This window comes from Rhinopithecus roxellana, chromosome 7 (assembly GCF_007565055.1).
Source record: "Rhinopithecus roxellana isolate Shanxi Qingling chromosome 7, ASM756505v1, whole genome shotgun sequence".
Lineage (NCBI taxonomy): Eukaryota > Metazoa > Chordata > Mammalia > Primates > Cercopithecidae > Rhinopithecus > Rhinopithecus roxellana.
Window position 1 is genome coordinate 72,464,923 of NC_044555.1, and position 21,758 is coordinate 72,486,680.

General features: G+C 45.1%; 1 protein-coding gene across 3 annotated transcripts in view; it reads right to left on the reverse strand.

The window, feature by feature from the left end:
* PUDP (pseudouridine 5'-phosphatase) overlaps nt 1–21,758 on the reverse strand; it is a 174,857-nt gene that overhangs the window by 80,422 nt on the left and 72,677 nt on the right. The window lies entirely within an intron of this gene.

Sequence of the window (21,758 nt, forward strand, 5' to 3'; positions counted from 1 at the left end):
TGGGTTGCTCCTTTGAAGGTGGTGGCCAGGGACAGGGAAGGTGGAAGTGCCCACAGCTCCCTTCTCTTTTCTACCAGGGCTTCTGCACCTTCAGTGAAGCTGGAGAACTGGGGCTTGGTCCAGGGGATGGCGCTGGCACCTGCACATGCTCCCGGCAGGCCTGCGGCCTCCTGAGATCTCCCTCCTTCACCCCACATATCATTTCTGTGTCAGGACATGCACATGGATGTATGCGTACACATGCATATTCTATATGATTTTAATTAATTTTGTGATTATTTTGTAGTGTATTTAGTGAACCTTCTAAGGCTGACTTCCATGACTTCAAGGAAGTATCTGCTCAAAAATATTCTTCACGCAGCTTGTACCGATGCCTACATATCAGCTGTAACTAGGCAGGGCCCAGTTTTCATGCACCTTCCCAGGATGCCATGGCAAATCATGAGCACTGATAAACATCTGCTAAATTAGCGAAGACGGTAAAGGTGTCCTGGTACAGGACTTAGAGCCACAAACGGGCCATGGAAAGTCAGTGCTAGGGAATAGACAGAGCAAATGCAGCATCTCCTCTACTTAGGGCAAGGGAAGTTCAGAGGCAAGCTGGAGGTCATGCAGTCACGCGGAAGACAGAACTCTTGAACAGAATCCAGGTCTGCAGAATCCAATGTTCTTTTCACTCTACCCAGCTGAAGGCTAAAATATATCTGATTTCCATCTCCAGGCGAGGAGATGAGCTTAATTAAACTGTAGCTTGAGGGATTTAATTTAGGGAGCATGACATTTCCAACTACAAGGGAGGTGAAGCACCTTGGCGGCTTATCACTTGGAGGTGATGAACTGACTTCTTCAACAATGTTGAAGCGCAGCAGCGACCTGAGGATGGTTTCTGTCCAGGGGACTTAAAAAGTTCTTGTACTTTAATTTCTTAAAGACAAATATCATATAGCTTAAAAGTTCCATTGTATAACTAGAAAGTTGCACGTAAGAGTATATTTGTCTGACAGCAGCAGGGTGTCTTAGTCCCTTCAGGCTACTGTAAGGAAACATCAGACTGGGTGACTTAAACCCCAGACAGGGATTTCCCATAGGTCTGGGGTCAGGCGGTGTGAGATCAAGGAGCCAGCACGGTCCCTGGCTCCCTGGTCTCCTCCTAACGAATCACACTGGGGGTGAGGATTTCAGCTTCTGAATGGAGGGAGGGAAACAGTCCAAACACAAGGACAATGAATAAAAATGGATGGGATTAGAGGAAAACCTGAGAAGCAACAGGGAGCTGGATGATACCTGGTATGTTAAGCCTGATGGAGAAGCTGATTCTCACGTTTCTGATGTGGTGGGTCTTGGGGCCGCCATTTTGGTGGCAGGAAGGAGAGGTAGCTTTTGTGACAAGTTGGGTTTGAGGCCATCATGGGACACCCAAGTAGAAGGCTTGGGGTCTCCATGCGCTGTGGCTGTGAGCTGGAGGGTTGGTCAGGTGTCATCAGAGCAGAGAAGCAGGTGATTAGACAGAAGGAGGAGCGCTGAGAAGGGACCCCGGCAGCCCTGGCATTTCCGTGCGGTAAGCAGACGAGGTCTATGGATGGAGCTCTAGGTACAGTTTGGGCAGGAGGGGAACACAGTAGGAGGCAGTGTCAGGAGCCAGGTTAGGTTTTCAAGAGGGAAGGAGAAGGGCCTGTGGCTTGTGATGCTCTCGCGTTCCTCCCCAGCTCTCACTTCCCAGTGATGCTTCCACCTTTGGCTCCTCCCTGCTGCAAATCCCCGTCCTCATGGCACTTGCCCACCATTTCTTCTCAGCAGCTGGGATCAACAGCACGTCCCATCAGGAAGTAGACAGAACAGTCACAGCAGGGAAGGAGCCAGCCCCTTTCCAATCCTGCACACTGGGACCTCCTCTGGGCTGCAGGCAGAGCGCTGCCCATGCCTGCTTGGGATCACATTTTGTAACCAATTTTACCTTTTAAACTATGATGTGTCTACTTTAAATTATGTGCTTCATTGGAACTAGTGAGCTTTCCAAATATTACTATATCATCTCTAAGGAATAAAGCTTTCCCTTTTGCTTAATGAAATACAACATTTGGAAGGAAGTCACTGAAGGGTACTTTCAGGGCTCCCAGAAGCGGTCCTGGAATTACATGGAAGCACAGAAAGTACAGTAGCTGCCCACGACTATTCATCAAATATAAAGCCATGTATGATCTGAATCTCATCACCAAAACCAGGCTTTTTCCTAGGAGGTTTTTTCCAATGCATTAATTTTGTAATATCAAGTTCAATTTTCACATGGTGAGACATCAAAACTTCAAGGGGGCCTTAAACTTTGTTTTGAATTTTGATTGGCAGTGCTCATATCTAAGGTTTAAGTTTTGTTTGACTTCATGTTCCTTGTCAGATAATGATCTGTAAATAAGTACAATGTTGTCATGTTGGATACATATACACTATCAGATATTTGTTTAAACATGAAACTTTTAAGTAATGCTGTAAAAATGACTGCTGAGGTATGCATGTATTTTGTTATTAATTAGTACTTTTGTTTATATTATTCATGAATCCATCCATCTGTCCATCCATCCCTATTTACCAATCTATCCATCCCTCCCTTCCTCCTGCTCTCCCTTCCTTCATCCAAACATCCAGCTACCTACTAGTAAGTTAGATATGGTGCTGCATTCCTCTAAGTAATAGTGCTGAGGTGGAGGTCAGTATCCCTTGTGCACTGCAGAGCTACTGTTTTACTGAATCGATAGTGCTCTGAAAATCAAACTATAAAACCATTATTGATATAAACGTTTATAACAAAACCCTCTAGAGTTATAAGCTAGGTAAATGAATGAACTACACCCCTAAATTGATTCCTTCTCCTATAGAGAAAAGCCTTTGAAAAAGTTATTTAACGACTTGGTTGGGGGGTGGGCAGGAAAGCTTTCTAATGAATTCTCTGTCATTTTATCCAAAAAAAGTACATTACAGGCACTCTTAGCATGCATATTAAAGTGTATGTATGTAAATTAAGTGGTGAGCAAAAGACTTCAAAACAGCTCAAAAAACCTCCCCCAATTTCCTCTTTTAATGGTACAAATGCTGTGTCCATCAATCTGTCAGAAACCAGTGAAAAGCCCAGCAAGGCCCTGAAAGGTGCTGACTGTCTTAGAGTCAAAAACAAACCACAAGTTTCTAGATGGTCACTAGAATCATTTTCTTTTTCCACGTCCTCTGAGTAAAACATGTGAAATCAATTCATTTTCCGTAGCCTTCTGCATGAGACTCATGATCCGCAACTGTGACGGGAGGCCCCTATCAGTTTTGTGTGTTTAGAGGGACACTATGACTTCAGACAGACTAGGGAAGATTAGCCATGTACAGGATTAAAATGCTCTAACCTGTAGAGCAGCAAGTTGTGTTTACTTTCAACAGCACTTTCATTATGGAAAAACCACATTTAGGTGCCTTAGATGAGACCTGCTTGTGGTATGCTTGCTGTATAATATGACTCCACACATTGCCAGGAGAGCAAAAGCACAGCGATGTTTTCCCTGCTTTTGGAGAGGCTTCCCCAAACAGGATTATCACGGCACAAAGAGAGTGTCTTTGCTGGCCTGTGTGAGTGATTCATTGGACCTGGAGGGGATTAAAAGACTTCATGATTAAATGAGCTGGTGGATGAGCCAATGAGCTGTGTGGTGAGCACATGGCAGCCGGCAATGCAGAGGCCTCTCTTCAGTCCTCTCCTTGGTCCTTTCCATCCCCACACCCGTTGTGCATGGCCCAGCAACCTACTCAATAGGGGATGAGAGGCCTACAAAGCCAACGCCCTTCAGGATGGATTTATTTTCTGGTTTTCACAGGGATGCCCTCAATTCTCCTTCCTGCAAATGTATTAACTGCTGACTCCTAAAATAAAAGCCGTTGTCTACAGCTGTGGTTGCAAAGTAAGTGTTTCCAAAACAAACATGTGTTGCCGTCCCAGGTGAGGCTTATGCTGTTTTCACTGGCCTCCCATGCCCATATTAACATTCAATTCTAAATCATCTAGTAGTAAAACGTTCATGGGGTAAGGGGTTTCCAGAATGTTTTGTGACACAGCAGTCCAGAGAAATCTTCCAGAAAAAGAAGATTCCTCCCATTAAATGAGGAACTGGGGACCTGCCGTGTACAATCAGTACAGAAATGTTTCCAGAAGTGCTGCCATGGATAACTCTGTAGTTGAAACGTCACTGAGGCTTCTCAGGTATGGACACCTATCTTCAGAGCAAATCAATGAAGGTCCCACAAAGCAGCACTCCAAGGAATCTATTTTCGGGAAGTTTTCACAAAGAGTAGCCGAATGTGGCATGACTCCCGTTAATGCAAATGCAATTCATTTGCCTTGTTTTCTTGAACTATTCTGCATCTTACCTGTAAATAATGACAGATGAGGCAGATTTCACCTTAAATGCCTATCCTCTTACATGAATGGTTGCTTACAAGGCATTGAGGCTACTGCTTAATTCAGAACTTAAGGTACCAGCTCTGTGAGGGCACCCTCCCTAGGCCCCTCGGCAACGGGCTCTGCTGATCGCTCATGACAAAATGGCGCCCGAGGCACCTGTGAGAGCTACACAGGGCCTGGTCCATCCCTCTCTCCTTTCCTTTAGATAGAGAGGGGTGTGAGCATATTCTCAATCCTGGAAAACAGAGGTGGGAGGCATCTTGCCTTCCTTTCTCTAAACTGAGATGCCGATGGAGCATGGGCTAGAAGACTGACGTGGCCGTGGGGGCTAGAGAAGAGGAAGAATGTGCTGGATGTGGGGCCTGGCCTGAGGGTGGAAATTACTGGGGCTACTGACACAGTACTTGTCTGAAACTGTGTATGACTAACTCAGTGTTTCTCAACCATTTCATTCATCATCACCCCCAAAAAAGCTTTGCCAGTTATTTTCCCCCAACAGTCTATCTCCATAACATGTTATAATAACACAGATGCACTATATTTTTCTATATGGGTATTGGTGCTTGATATATTAAAAGAAGTAAGGTTTCATTTTCACCTCCCCAAAGCCAATTTTTATATCTTGGGACAAAATGCATGGACTATTCTATTCAATTTTACTCAGCTGAACAGTTTTTGGAGAACCTACCGAAACCATTCTCAAGGAAGGGTCCCACTGACCCAGGGAAGAAGGCTTCACAGAGTGGGGAAGTAGCCGAAGATTTCAGAGGAAAACACTTTCACTACAAAGAAGAATACCCCCACGCCAACCCCTGCTGCCTGGAAGATCACAAATGAACTGTAATCTTCCAAAGTCAACGCACAACGTTTCATAACTATGACGTACTTGGGGAGCTGCTCAATTGCATGGAATAATTTATATATTGAAGAATGTGGAGAACAAACAAATGAATCTCTGACAACACTATTCCAGGTAGCAGTCTTTAAATATGCCCTCCCACCAACTTCAAATTTTATAAATGAATGAATCAACGATACCCAGTGCTTGGCAGATGGGACATGCTCCGTCGCTATTAGCTATTATTATGATAATGGTGATCCATTCTGTAGACGTTACAAAAAATTCACTATGAAGTTTAAAATTACACAAACTCGTGTTGGGACTGGGACTAGCACCTTATATTCTAGTGACTATGCCACTAAATATCTCAATTACTAGCCAGGATATTGATAAACTGCAAATTAATGGCATTTGTTTCTTCCTGTTTTTTGGGGGGATTCATCAGAAATGCATATTTATCTTAGAAGCTGGGCTTTAATAAATAGCTATCAGCAATTCAAGCATGTTAGACATATTTTTAGGAAATTAACACCTACATAAAGTACTGTCTTGGGCAGGCAGAAGACAAAAAGCAGAGCAGACAGCTCTCTGGCCTCCCTGGAGTTCACGGTCTCCAACGCAGGAGACACGCACTGGGGAATCCCTGCTCATCCCAGCCAGCTGTGGGGAGCCCTGTTTGAGGCACATAGTACTCTGGAGCAGGGACAGCAGTCCATTCGCTAGGATTTGGAAGGTGGATTTGAAGGAGTGGGTTTAGGGAAGATGACTCAGGGATGTCTGCTCAGAGGCAGGTCATGGAAGACAGGCATAATTGCACATGATGTTTGTAGCCACTGGGAAATGGAAGGTGTGTGTGGGGTGAGAACTGCAGGCAGAGGGAAGAGCTTGGCAGAGACAGTTACTGGCTGCACTCCGGTGTGGAGAGGCTCCTTGGGATGAGATGGACACGCAGAAGAATAAACAATTGTGCATGTACTGGGGGCAGGAAGAAGACAAGGCCCCAAAAGGAAACCAGAAGTAACAAGTGAGGGAGGGAGCAAGGGGTCAGACTGAGAGGTCTGTGCTTACGAGGTGGGAGGGGAGGGAAGTTGGGGAGGGCGAGATGAGGTCAGAGCAGGGCAACTGGTCATATCAATGTTTTAGAAACATCAAAGAAGCAAAACCACTGATTTACCAAGAAACTCTTACCATTGTAAAAGGCAGTGCCCCCCTACCCTAGCAATATTGTTTATGTCTATTAAGATTATTCGAGAGCATGACTGCTTAATTTTTTTTTGGAAATCCAAGATACAACTCATTCACTGAAATACCTGGCTTAGTGTCCAATGTTTTATTCTGCAATGATGGCTTAATTCAGATCGGTTGGTTACATGCTACCTGCTATTAAGATGGCCTCATGCAAATTGTCATTCTTTGAAACTGCTGGTATGTGGAGATTGCACAACTTCATGTACAAATGCACACGGAACCGGAGAAACCACTCAGCAGTTACACTGGTACACCACCACCATACAAATGAATTACAAAGCAGTCCTGAAGAGATGTTACACACGTGGTAACAAGTAGTCACTGCTGGCCTGTCATTTCAGCAATTTATAGTTTGCTTGATATATATGTGTGTGTGTATGAATCTAAAGAATGAGAAAAATTAATTGTGTAGTGATCCATTTATCAGGAGTCATACTGAATTAAAATGGAACAAAAACATCACAAACAGGTACAGCATGGAGATTCTGTTGGGTTAATGGTCTTTATAATTGCAAAGGAAAATGATGTTACTATCACTTTTGGGTGTTCAATTCAGCTTATCTGAAGGGCCTGGAAAAAGATCAAGTAATTACTAACCATACTTGACTTTGAAATGCGTTCACACACCTATCCAGTTGATGTGGGGAGAAGGGAGTGTAGGAGGTACTGTGCTTCCTGTCTAGGGTGATAAAGTCTCCCCTTTCATTCCATTAGCTGTAGGAATACCGGATAATTATGTTTTTTAAATACTACAAGTATAATATTGCTTGTTTGTTTGTTTGTTTTTGAGACAGGGTCTCACTCTGTTGCCCAGGCTCGAGTGCAGTGGTGCAATCACAGCTCACTGCAGCCTTGACACCCCCAGGCTCAGGTGACCTTCCACCTCAGCCTCCCAAGTAGCTAGGACTACAGGCAAGCACCACCATGCCCGGCTAATTTCTTTTTCTAGTTTTTGTAGAGATGGGGTTTCGCCCTTTGCCCGGGATAGTCTTGAACTCCTGGGCTCTAGCAATCAAGCTCCCTTGGCCTCGCTAAGTGCTGGGATTTCAGGCATGAGCCACTGCACCCAGCTAATATTGTTAGATATGTATTCATAAGCCTATGAACTATTGCATAGTCCACTTCTAAATGACAACTACAAATATCTATGAATGGCTGTGTAATTCGTCCCATAATCATGATGATTTACTATGGTAGTTATTTTGAGCATATATATAAGAGAAAAACAGTATGTATTCAATGTTTCTCTTTATGTTGGGACATGCACTGGCACTTCCTTCTCATAAAAAGAATAGAAGGTGAACAAAAGGCTCTTACAAGATGGAAGAGCTCACTCTATGGTCATGGGGTCACTTACAGGACAAATACAAAGATTAAAACCAGCACACACTGCCAAAAACTATCAGTCAAAGATAGGCAAGCTGTTGATCTGCATTTATTGGATGTCTATTGATGAATAAATAATGACAGCATTCTATATTCCGAAGTCATAAGCAGCCCATATTCCCACTTGGGAACACAACCAGAAACAGTAGTTCCTAGTCATTTCATTGTTCAGGCATGGTTTCTCAGTATTAATACAGGGAGGTGGGGAAGAGGAAAGGAAGACGTGGGGGTGAAGGGAAAGATTGCCCCACTCCTTGCTCCTATTCAGGGATAAATCAGGTGGGAGATGTGCTTCTGTAACCAGCTGGACATCGAGGCTGTGTCCCTGAGAGGTGCCCAGAGAATCCCAGTTTGCACCAAACTCTCCTGAGTCATGCTGGAACCTTCTTTCTAGAGAGTTGTGTTTGGAGAATGGCACACAGAACCCCTTGACTCCTGGGCCTTCAGCATCTCCCAGGAAGACTTCCAACAGTATGTGATTAAACTATAGACATGCAGCTCAAATAATACTCTGGATGAGCCACAGAACATGTCTTCTTTTCTACAGAAAATGTATTTTCTTAACCCTTAGTCAGAATAAGTTAGGGCATTAGAATAAAAATGTACTTATTCAGTAAGCAATTTAATGGTTGGATGTTTTCAAGAAAACTAGTCCCTCCCTCACTTTTTTTCCCCCTTTTCAACAGAATCAAAGATGCTGTTCTGCTAGTGCAAACTTTTTAGGAAAAGATAAATGTGTGAATAACACCATACCCCTCACAGCACGTGGCACTGGTCTCTGGAGGCTGACATTCTGCAGAATCAAATTCTGAAGGGAGCAGCCTTGTCCACTTATGGTTCAACAAAGGTCCCTGTTGCTGTGCAACGCTCATCTCACAAAATGACCCCGCTTTCCCAGCCATCTAGCTCTCATTTCATCAAAGCACACACACCCTGCCTGATCCCTTGGACGCCGGCCTTTGGGCATTTCCCGGCCAGCTCCTAAATCCTTGCCTGGAAGCCTGGGAGGCTGGAGCCCATTTTCCAATGACCTTCCTAAATGAACTGCGAATCTGCTGTTGCTGAAGAAACGCACCCTTCTAAGGAGGCCAGAGGAAAGCAACTCTGGTGGCACCATTCTGCGAAAGGTCACCCTGAGCATGGGCGCACAGCTGTGCCACTGCGTAGTTACCAGGTCTCGCGATTCCCATACCAGGTCCAGCACTGCGGGGAGACTTCCTGAGGCCTGCCGGCATAACATGTACAGGTATTGAAGCCCGCACTGTCCCTTTCAAGGACTCTCCAGAAAATTCCGCTCGTAATGGAGGCTACTTTGCTGTTCTCATTCTCCAAGCCCGCTGTTTTTAGTGTGGGAGTCCTCGAGGCACGTTCAGGGGGCCCACACAGTCAAATCCACACCCACAGTAATACTAAAGCACCGGTGACCTTTCTATGCTGTGTCGACAGTGGTATCCACAGTACAAATGCAATGTCGGCATGAAAAACAGCCCACACAGCCAGGGCCCGCCTATGCAGGAGGGCCAGCGGCGGAGCCCCGCTGGCAAGCGCGGCGCTCTGCCCCACAGCAGGCACTCGGGAAGGAAGATTAAAGCGCGGCTCCACCTGGGAATATCTGCGCTGAGTGGTACACACTCTACTTTTATGAAGCCTCAGCCCTTGAGTTGGCTGGTTTTTTAAAGATGCCGTGAGACGATGAAAAAGGCCCCTAAAGCACCTGTGCCACATGGGGAGGTGAGCCCCTGGTCTCCAAGGAAACCACGTGCTCACCCTGCTCCAAGATCCCCACTTTATCATGGTTTTTCTTTCCCGGAGCCTCATGTTTATTTGAAGGAATGACTGACAGGCAGTGAGTGATGATTACTAAGATTTGGGCATCTGGCAGAACTTTTCTAGAAAATTTTCTCAAGAGAGGGCCACTTCAAGGGAAATAACTCAGTTTGTTGACAAAAATAAAAGTCTGAGTTTTCTAGAGAAATTGAGAATTTTGGAAATCGTGCATCTACCACCACAAGCTTGACAGCTTGCCAGAACTGAGACTTACCTGATGAGATTGATGGCGACATGAACAGATGTGGGTTTTTGATATTATTATAATGAAATGAGTCAACATTTTGGAGTTCTAATTTTTCAGCCACCCAGTATTTTCTGAATGAACAAATGCATGATGTTATAAAATCATGCATGGATACAAGATCCATTCAAAGTTTAAGGCTGGGTAATAGATTTGAAGATACACGACGAGAAAAAGGTTACTGATAGGGCTTCAATTTCCGCACAGCAACTAACTCTTAAGAAACTATAACTTGCTGAACTCTGGTGTAGTAAAACAGCTACACACAGAAATAGAGCTAAAGAAAGAAAAATAGTTAAAATTATCTTAAAAGACTTAAAATATCCCTCCCTTTTCAAACTAGGTTCTGTATAAGAGGCGTGATCTCAGCTCACTGCAACCTCCGCCTCCTGGATTCAAGTGATTCTCCCACCTCAGCCCCCCTGCCCCCAAACCAAAAAAAAAAAAAAACAAACTCGCACTTCTCATTCTCATTAGCCACTTCTTCTGGGGACAGCTCTAGGGGTAAAGGGTCCCACTGTTCCCTACCTGCTGGGTAATCAGATCCCTTCAAAAAGACGCTTTCGAGTTTTGGTCCAGTTCTTCTCACTGTTCTTAAGGGGAGAGTTAGCACAGCTCACTTAGGTCCTATCACCAGAAGGAGACTTGGTTCGAGTTTTACATGTTAATATTTGATTGGAGTAGGATTCACCTTAGTGTTGGAAGTAAGCCAGTACCTTGGGGTTTATGTCCCCCTCTCCACTGGCAAGACAGCTACCCTGGTATTATTTCCTGACTGATCCATCTGTTTCACAACAATCTGAAATGCCACCTTGATCCTCGAATAAATCCCCAAACATAACGAGGCTGAATTCACTGGTTATTCTCACTATTCTAGTTTGGGTGAGGGCAAGTCCAAAAATGTGTACATAAGCATTGTGAAGGCCAGATCGGGTGAGGAAGGTACAAGGTATAAGGAAGGTACACCATGTCCAGGGGTGGGAGAGTTCACGGGCTTTATTGCAAATTAGCCCAGGCCAAACACTTTTAAAAAGCAGATTCCTCAACTACGGCAATGTTATGCAATGCAGTGTGGGGAGCCATACATACAAATAGCACTAGCGCTACTTATGGGTCACATTTTCTCTGTATTCAATATACCATTCTCCTCCAACCGCAGTGAAGAGAAACAATGCTCAAATTTGCCAATAATCTGTGGTACTACATTAAATGAGATGCTAAACATTTAGCAAGGTTTAGCCCAAAACAGCCAATAATTATTAGTAATAATTACTAGTCAAAAGCTAAAAGGTATTTTGAAAATTGACACAACTGTAAAAGACAACTGGTAATGCAGGACCAAAGAACTTGATATGCACTAGGGTATGGCGGGATAGTGTCCGGATTCTATTTTTACTGGCTAGTTCTCAGAAACCTTGCTATCAAAAAGACTCAGTGAACACAGTATTATTACCAAAAATGCGCAGCGGGTCACCAGCCAACCTAACGAAATACCCCGAGTAGGGTAGTGGCATTTGTACTGACAGTGGCTACTAGTTCTTTTAAAAAGTGTTTCAAGGAACTATGAGGCATGGATTTTTTAAGGCATTTGAGTGACAGTCAAGAAATAAAAAAAAAAAACATGTTTTAGAGCACTGGTCCCCAGCATTTCGGCACCAGGAACCAGTTTCATAGAAGACAATTTTTCCTAGACGGGTAAGGGGTGAAAGGGGCTAGTTTTGGGATGAAACTGTTCCACCTCAGATCATCAGGCATTAGATTCTCATAGGGAGCACACAACTCAGATCCCCTGCATGTACGGTTCACACTAGGGTTCATGCTCCTGTGGGAATCTAATGCTGCCTCTCATCAGACAGGAGGCGGAGCTAGGTGGCAATGCTGCCTCGCTCGCCGCTCACTTCCTGCTGTGCACCCTGCTTATCCTAACGGGCCATGGAGTACTGGTCTGTGGCTAGAGGATTGGGGACTCCTGTGTTAGAGGATGCAGTAAAACGTATATGGAGACTGCAATTTTTTAGTTTACAACATCAGGGAAGTTAAAGGGCCAAAACCTGCACTGCTATAAAGAGTAAGCTGTTAGATGTTTTTTGCTGGAAAGTATTTCCAGAGACATGAGCTTTTTCCATAACACATATCAATCACACACACACGTGTGTGCATGTGCACATGCATGAACACGTTTACACATACACACACGCACAGTGCTGATTAAATGAAGCCTTGTTACATTTTCCATTGTTATACAAGTATCTGCCTTTAAAAGGGAAATAGTGGTCCAGGGATTCATCCATCAGTATTTTCTCCACACAAAGCACAGGGCACAGTGCCATCCTGGAATTTCTCCAGTCAAGCATAAAGAAGATATCTGAAGGCAAGACATATGAAGAGTAATTACGAGAGGACAGAAGTTCATTCTGTTCTGAGATTTGCTGTTTTTCTCTAGCATTTAGTGAAATTATTTCTTCACTTCTCTGCATCTGACAGAGTGCAGAAGGGCCTCATGCCTCTAATTTGTGTTTTCCCAGAGACCCTTGTGCCCCAAGACTGGCTCAGCTCTGGTGTAATTCTGCAAAACAGTACAGGGACCCATGTGTATGCAACCTGTGTCGAGGTCTCTGCAGGGCTGTGAACCTGAAATCAACACTGCAATGCCCCAAGTTCCCCAAGAATGACGAGCAGCTCTCCATCAGAGGAGGACAGATTCTGCCTCAACTGTAAGCCTTGGAAACCAGTCTGGAGGAATGCAGGTGGCTATGGGTCTGCCAAGAAGCCAGAACACTCACTGTGCTGTGACCTGGCCAAAGCACAGCTCTACCTCCTATCAAAGCTGATGATGCACCCAAGGGGAGGAGGAGAGCCTGAAGGTGAAAAAGACAGCCTCCTCATTGACATTGCTGCAGCTGTAGTGGCAGGAGATGGAGACAAGGATCATGAGAATAGGTGTCAGTCAGGGTTTGTGAAATAACAATACAGAAGAGGAATGCCTTCTCTATTTGTGGGGAACACTACAGGAAAAGAAAAAGAAGGTGATATGGTTTGGCTGTGTCCCTACCCAAATCTCATCTTGAATTGTAGCTCCCGCAATTCCCACATGTTGTGGGAGGGAGTCGGTGGAGGTAATTGAATCGGGGGGGCAGGTCTTTCCTGTGCTATTCTCGTGATAGTAAGTCTCATGAGATGTGATGGTTTTATAAGAGACAGATTCCCTGCATAAGCTCTCTTTTTGCCTGCTGCCATCCATGTAAGACATGACTTGCTGCTCCTTGCCTTCCGCCATGATGGTGAGGCTTCCCCAGTCATGTGGAATTGTGAGTCCGTTAAACCTCTTTCCTGTATAAACTACCCACTTTTGCGTATGTCTTCATTAGAAGCGTGAAAACAGACTAATATTGAAGGCCACACTATAGCTGGGAATGTAGGGTTTCTCTGCCAAGAGTTTATAAGAACGGAAAATCAAAGAGCAAGAAATAACTACTAAATTCTAGTTAAGTAAGAAATGACATTGGCTATTATTAAAACTAAATGACAGTGTGTGCTCCTAAATCACTCGGTATTCCTGGCATCTTGCAATCCGATAAAATGGCACATACATGAAAGGTTCAGTAAAAGTTTATGGAGGGGAATTGAGTCCCTTGATGTGAATCTGTTTCTTTACCTACAGAATCAGTGACTGGCTTCTGTGTCTGTTGGCTTCTGCTTCTGTATATCATGCGTTGAGAGCCTCTTGATTTGGGTGTGGGGACCAGGGAGGAGTCTATGTTCTCAGGCTGGGAATGGATCTTAAAGTCAACACAGCAGCTGCTACCCACAGCCTCAATTCAGGAAGGGAAGAAATGTACAGATGAGGACAAGGGAGGTTTTCAGAAGAGAAGGCCTAAGAAGTGGATGGATAAAGGAGGTTGCTGGTTGCAGATGGCATGTGAGGAGAGAGAATCCTCATGCAATGAGAAGCTTCAAGGTTGGCTGAGGGACTCCAGGGTGCCTGGAGTGACAGGAGCAGGTTGAAGGAGAATGTGGGAAAATGCTGAGTGTTGTCGTGTTTTCAGAGGTGCTCATGACTTCAGGCAGTGCAGATTAATGAGCCTGGGGCTCAGACAAGCAGCAGGGTCCCCAAGAGTAGATTTAAGGTGGGAGAACCTCTATTGAGACTCCTAGTAAGTGTGGCCTGGCTGAACTTTTACATAAGATTTTCTCAAGGCCCTTTTCCAGACCACCGGGCCCACAGCTGTCCAGAAACCAAGATTTCAGTCAGGCATAGTGACGACAAGTAGCAGATGAGATCACCCAGGGGGATGGGACAGAGTGAGACGGACACCAAAACAACACCTGCACACACACAGACGCTGACATTTGGGGATTGCTGAACTTCCTGGGTGAGAGGAAGTGCAGAGAGAAACAGTGGGAGCAGTGGATGAGGGCGGATGGGCGTGATGCAGCCAGCAGAGGGAGACGCTGTGGAGGAGCATGGGAGACGGATGTCTGTGGTCTCAGCAGTCAGGAGCGGTAGACGCCAGGATGAAATGCCCCCCAAGGTGAAGGAAAGTGAGGAGGCGAGGATGTGGTCAGAAACAGGGACTGTGGCACCTGGCAGCTAACATGGGAACAAGACTGAGGGATACCGAGGTCATCTGGGACAGCAAGATGCCCCAAGGCTAGCGTTCTGGACATGGACGTAAGGCTGCTCGGGCTGGATAAAGGCAGGACCTGAGAACCAGGGGCTGGGCACCTCAGGGTCGTTTAGAAACAAGAATGCCATGTACGCTGGGCAGGCAGAGGGCCTCTCTTTGGTGCTTGGTGCTGGGCATTCAGAGAAGGGGCAGGGGAGTAACGATGGGGTGTTGGGGAAAAGCAGATGACTGCGGAACATGCCACAGTGGCATGAGGGTTATTAGAGCTGAAGACAGTAAGCATCAAGTACAGGAACAGAAGGCTTCTGCATTCCCTTCCCTTTCTAAGGAAAGCCTTCCAGAAGAATTCAGCCCTCTGCCCTCATACATCCAATGCTCAGGAGTTTCACAAACAGGGAAGTGTGAGTCTTATTACCAAAGATAAGAAGTCAGCACCTGTCGCACCTGGATGAGAAATCGCTCTAAAAGATGTTATAAAACTATCTCATCCCCCATCTAGTCTCCTAATGGCCCACTTAGCTTTCCTAAGTCATTTATTCTTCTGTGTGTCCTTCTGCCCCTCCCCCATCCACGTTAAGATGACATACAAATCCGAAATTCTAATTGCCTCCTTGATTCACATTTTTCTGTGAACTCCTTGGTTGTATGTAAATACAACTCTAACTTCACTCTTGACAGTCTGTCTTTTGTTAGTTTGACTTACAGGCCCCCAATCACTGCACCTAAGAGGGTAGAGGAAACACATTTCCTCTGACGGTGTGATTTGGTTTAAGCAAGTGCCCTCATGCCGGGAAACTCAGGAGGGACACCAAGCCCAAAGGCAAGTTCAATGAAAGAAAAGAAGTGTAAGGATAGTATCCGTGAAGGTCCTTGTTATTATGTTTTTTAAATAACGAAAGAAGGGAGGAAGGGAAATGAAATAATGCCAAGGATAAGTGACTAGAGGCACGCGTATTTTGTTCAGTGATAATGGGTGACAGGAGGAGGTGGCCTTGAGGCTGGAGCAATGAGGACCCAGGCTGTGGGGCCCTGAGGCCCACAGAGGGTGGCAAACAATGGTAGGTGACGGTCCTCATCCTCTGGAGCAGCTCCAGTGTGGCTGTGCCCCTAACTCAGTGTTGCAGTGTAAGAAGTTGATTCAAGGAACATCTAATCTCCCAAAAACCAGAGGCCCAGCAAAGCTCAGTTGGTCACCAAATATAAACTTTTTTTTTTTTTTTTGAGACGGAGTCTTGCTTGTCACCCAGGCTGGAGTGCAATGGCACAATCTCAGCTCACTGTAACCTCTGCCTCCCAGGTTCAGGCGATTCTCCTGCCTCAGCCTCCCAAGTAGCTGGGATTACAGGCGTGGACCACCATGCCTAGTTCATTTTTGTATTTTTAGTAGAGATGAGGTTTCACCATGTTGGCTGGGCAGGTCTCAAACTCCTGACCTCAAGTGATCCACCCGCCTTGGCCTCCCAAAGTGCTGGGATTACAGGTGTGAGCCACTGAGCCTGGCCCAAATATTAACTTTAAATTGGACATAAGTAGTATATAGCTATTTGTTCTCTATTATTCTCGGAGGAAAAGAAGTTCCAGTTACAGAGGTCAGCTCACACTGACAGCCTGCCTGCTCCTGCCTGCATTCTTTTGGGACATATGCAATGTATGGTAAGGATAAGTTAAGATGAAACTTTGTGTGAGTTTCACATGTAGTTACAGGTATTAGAAAAATACATATATTTTTAACTAGCTACATCTTTTTTTCATTTTTTTTAAAAAATCTACGAAAGAGTTGCAGAGATGCAAAAAGTTCTTCAAATTTGGTACAAGTTGATATGAATTATGCCCAGTGACAGTTTTCTTAATTTTGCTTTCTCCTAAGCCTCCTATAACTTGACATTACTAATTTTTTTCTAACTGAACTATAAGTTCCCTGAAGGAATCACATTGGAATCACACCTGGACTTCCTTCTCCCTTACTGCCTATTTCTAATCCGTCACCCAGTACTCCACTGAGCTCTAAAACACAGACATGGCCAAAGTGTCCTTCTAAGAATTTCCAGTAAGCTCAAATGCATATTGCACCATGTGTGAACTTTTCTGCTTGGTTTCCAAAGTCCTTACGATTGATTCTGTGTTGGCTGCACTCCTGTTGGACTTGTCCTGCTCAGCACTAATCCCACCCTCTGTTCTTCTCTGTAAAAATGCTGAGCATTTATCTCAGGCCCTGTGCCATCCCCAGTTCCCCTATGATGCTCCAATTTGTGCCTGAGTGAACTTTTGGTCTGCCTGTCACAGTAGGCAGAGCTGCCTCCCCCAACATTGCACTGTAGAGATGGTCCAGCCTACAGCACAGTTCAAAGAATTTCAAAGAACACCCGTATCCCTAAGCCACCACGCAGAATGTACTCTCTGTTTTTTTTTTTTTTTTTTTTCCTTTGAGACAGAGTCTTGTTCTGTCACCCAGGCTGGAGGGCAGTGGCATGATCTTGGCTCACTGCAACTTCCACCTCCTAGGCTCAGGTGATTCTCCCACCTCAGCCTCCTATGTAGCTGAGAGTACAGGCAGGTGCCACCACACCTGGCAAATTTATCATCATCATTCTTATTATTTTTTATAGAGACAGGGTTTTGCTGTGTTTCCCAGGCTTGTCTTGAACTCCTGAGCTCAAGTGATCCTCCCAACTTGGACTCTCAAAGTGCTGGGATTACAGGCATGAACCACTACCTGTAAGACTGTATTCTTTTCTTTTTTTTTGAGGCAGAGTCTCGCTCTGTCGCCCAGGCTGGAGTGCAGTGGCAGCATCTCGACTCACTGCAAGCTCCGCCTCCCAGGTTCACGCCATTCTCCTGCCTCAGCGTCCCAAGTAGCTGGGACTAGAGGCGCCCACCACCATGCCCAGCTAATTTTTTATATGTTTAGTAGAAACGGGGTTTCACCATGTTAGTCAGGATGGTCTCGATCTTCTGACCTCGTGATTCGCCCGCCTTGGCCTCCCAAAGTGCTGGGATTACAGGCGTGAGCCACCGTGCCTGGCAAGACTGTATTCTTAACAAGGTGATAGCATAATAGTTTGGGCTGTGAGTAGAAATGTCTAAAGGCTGGTGAAATGAGCCCAGTCTACCTATTTATGTGGACTTAGCGCTTATTCATTAAGAAATATGCAGGTTTCCAGGAAAAACAGTAGAATCTACCATGTCCCTTGTTTACCAATTGTGAATATTATCTCACAACTTCAACCCTGGTATTAAACAAAAAAAGACAGATACAGCATATACACAAAACTCGTGCTGGTAATATCAATCTACTCTACCTATTTATGCAGTTTAACATGTATTACTTCCTTGAAAATAGAACAGAAAAACAAAAACAAAAATATATATTTTTTAAACCTGAAATTCAGCTCCTAAAACAACATTAAGAAGTAGAAGAAAACTAAAACATGCAAAGTAGTGATGGCTAGGCTGTAAAAAATTGACTTACAGCCAGGAACGGTGGCTCACTCCTGTAATCCCAGCACTTTGGGAGGCAGAGGTGGGCATCACCTGAAGTCAGGAGTTCAAGACCAGCCTGGCCAACATGGTGAAACCCCATCTCTACTAAAAATAAAAAAAAATTAGCTGGGTGTGGTGGCGCCTGCCTGTAATCCCAGCTACTTGGGAGCTGAGACAGGAGAATCACTTGAACCCAGGAGGCAGAGGTTGCAGTGAGCTGAGATCGTGCCACTGCACTCCAGCCTAGGCAACAGAGCAAGACTCTGTCTCAAAAAAAAAAGAAAAAAAAAATTGATTTCCGATTTCTGGTTTTGCTTGTAATAAACATCAACCCTAGAAGTGGTATGTAAGCAATGCCATCATTTTTGTTTCACAACAACGATGGCGTTTTTGTGGCTGGGAACAGAGAGCCCTGGGGTACCTCCCAGCTTGGTCTCTCAAGTCCCCGCCAGTCAATGAGTGTGCTCACACTCGCAAGTCTCAGGACCTGGCGTTCGGCACATGGAGGCCCTCTACCCACTGAGTCTCTGGCCTTCAGGGGATGTGTTGGCAGATGTCGCACCCTGCCTGGCACACAGCGGGCAGGTGCTTTCACTCAATGGGTGCTCATTAGCTTGAAGGTGGGTTCTGGGGGGGCTTCTGAAGGTGGCCTTATGTTTGCTTTATATTTTTTAGAACAAAATAATGATACATGAATAACTTAGAAAATATTCTCAGTGAAAACTTGATTCTTTAATGTCGGCTCTGTTGGACACTTTCTCCTAGTAAGATGGGAATTAATATTTAACATAATTAATAACCCTTTGATCCTACTTGTTTTTGACTAGTTTCCTATGACTACTACTACTGTGCCTAATTAACCTGGTGATACCTATGGCATGATCAATTCCCTAAGAGATTCAGAAATCTCTTCAGTGACTGCTGATTTAATGGAATGCCCTTGAACTCTGGAGGCATGCTGCCCCTGTGAGCTCACACCCCCACTGCGGCCAAGAGGAAGAGCAGGGCCTGACTGAGAGCTCCAGGATCATCCACACACCCCTTAGCCACTGCCTCCTGTATTCCTGACACAAACGCCAAGTACAAAACCAGGGCTGCTTCCCTGGCAGGAGTTTGGGAAAATCTTCCTTTAGTATTACAATATGCACATCACAGGAGGAAAACCAAAAATGTGTAACTGTCTTTAAGTAAGAAGTATGAGAGATATACACATCTGTAAGTAAATGTAGATTAATAATAAGGAAAATGTTTAGAACTTTCTAAGAGCTAAATGACTTTTAAAAAATGTAACTGCTCATTTTTCTTTGACAAGTCTAAAACAAACATTGTCAATGAGAACAACCGGATGTTAAAACAGTTCATTCCGTGGGCCTCTTTTTGCAGGGTACCTTATGAGAGAAAGTCCTGCTCATGAGGGCCCTTGCTTTGTGGGTTTCACCATAACTGGTCCCATGCAATGGCAGCATGTGCTTTCCACATACACACTGCTTCTATAAACATTTTAAAACATGGCTAATTGCTTGTGGAGACAGGGTCTGGCTATGTTGACCTGGCTGGTCTCAAGCTACTGGGCTCAAGCATCCTCTTGCCTCAGCATCCCAAAGTGCTGGGATTACAGGTGTTAGCTGCCACGCCCGGCTGTGCATGGTGGTGTGTGCCTGTGCTCCCAGCTACTTGGGAGACAGAGGCAGAAGGATTGCTTAAGCCCAGGAAATGGAGGCTACAGTGAGCTACGATTGTGCTACTGCTGCCAATGGCCTGGACAACAAAGGGGACCCTATCTGAAAAACAAAACAAAACCAAAACCAAAAAACTCCACATGGAAACACCATGTTTCCATTAACAGAGTGCCTTGCAAAACAAGGACTGCCTGTACTTGAAATTCCGTTTAATTGCCTTAGCTACAGGAACAGCTCATGTTAACAAGGCAAATATTTTACCTTGTCTTTATCAGTTTGTAAATACAGAACTGAATGCAAGTGCCAACATACTCTGATCGATTCTGACACATGGTGTACGGAGTGCAGCACCTTCACTTTTCTAGTGAACAATAACTCAGGTTAAACAACAACAAAAATGGTGTTTCTGGGAAGAAGACTTTATAGCCTGAAGCTATGGAATAATTCTTTCATAAGGGGGAAATTCTGAGGAAAAATGAACATGTTTCAGTGGAATTTGTAACAGGATGCCAAGCATGCAGACATACACATGTCCAGACATAAGAAGCAGATACATATTCCCACTGGGACCTGTTTCAGCTGCACCTGGAGGCTCAGCACTGACTCTCTGACTTACTAGCTGGGAGGTCTCAGGCACGTCCCATGTCAAGCAATTGCAGTCAAGTTGAATTCAGTAATGAGACTTAAATCAGGAATGAGATTTCAATCAGCCCAGGTATGTGTATTGCTAAGAATGCCCCACTGTCTTTCAATGACTGTTTATAGCTATGGCATCATAAAAACTACACACCCAGTTTTTGTCCCCAGTTCATGATATAGAGCTCCTAAAACACTTGGAATTTCTGAGTCATTAACAAGCCATTTTCAACCTAATGAGGTGCCTCTGGTGGACCCAGGATAGCTTTAGGACAGGGTCTGGACATCAGAAAGACCAAATAATGCGATTAGAAGACTGGGTCTGGACACAGTGGCTCATGCCTGCAATCCCAACACTTTAGGAGGCTGAGGCAGGTGGATCACCTGAAACCAGGAGTTCGAGACCAGCCTGACCAACATGATGAGACCCTGTCTCTACTAAAAATACAAAAATTAGCCAGGCGTGACGGCACACACCTGTAATCCTGAGTATTCGGGAGGGTGAGGCAGGAGAATTATTGGAACCCGGGAGGTAGAGGTTGCAGTGGGCCGAGATCATGCCACTGCACTCCAGCCTGGGCAACAGAATGAGACTCCATCTCAAAACAAACAAACAAACAAACAAACAAACAAGACTGGAACTTTCAGCCCTCCCCCTCATCTCCAGGGAGGGCACCTTGGCCTGGATTGAGTTCAATGAGCAATCGACAGTGATGTCATCATTCACAGCTACATAAGAAAGCTCCATAAAAACCTCTACATGAGGGGCCTGGGGAGCTTTCAGTTTGGTAAGCACATGGAGGTGCTGGGAGGGTCACGTGCCCAGAGGAGGCAGGGGAGCGCTGCAACCACCTGCCGTACCTTGCCCAATGCCTTGCTTCCATTTGGCTGTCCCTGAGTTTTACCCTTCATAACAAAGCAGCAAGTGTATGAAAGTGTTTTCCTGAGCTCTGTCAGTCATGTTAGGGAATTATTAGACCTGAAAAGAGGATCGCAGGAACCCCCAATTTGTAGCCAATCAGAAGTACATGTGACCCCTGGAATGTGCGATGGGCGTCTTGTAGGACTGAGGCCTTAACCTTCGGGGTCTGGGCTAACCGTAGGAGTCAGTGTCAGAATTCAAGTGAATTGCTGGATGCCCAGTTAGCTTCAGAGAATCAGAGGCCTGTGTACTGAGGCACAGGTTCCAGCTGCCTCTATAGGTTCAAGGTAGTAAGTTGCACCCTGGGCAAAAAACAACATAAAACAAAACAAAACAACAACAACAAAAACCAGGTCTTTCAAGACTACTCCAGTAGCTCAGCTTTATTGGGAAGGAGGTTTCTGAGTAATTTCGCTGAGCTCGTGATTGGTGTCA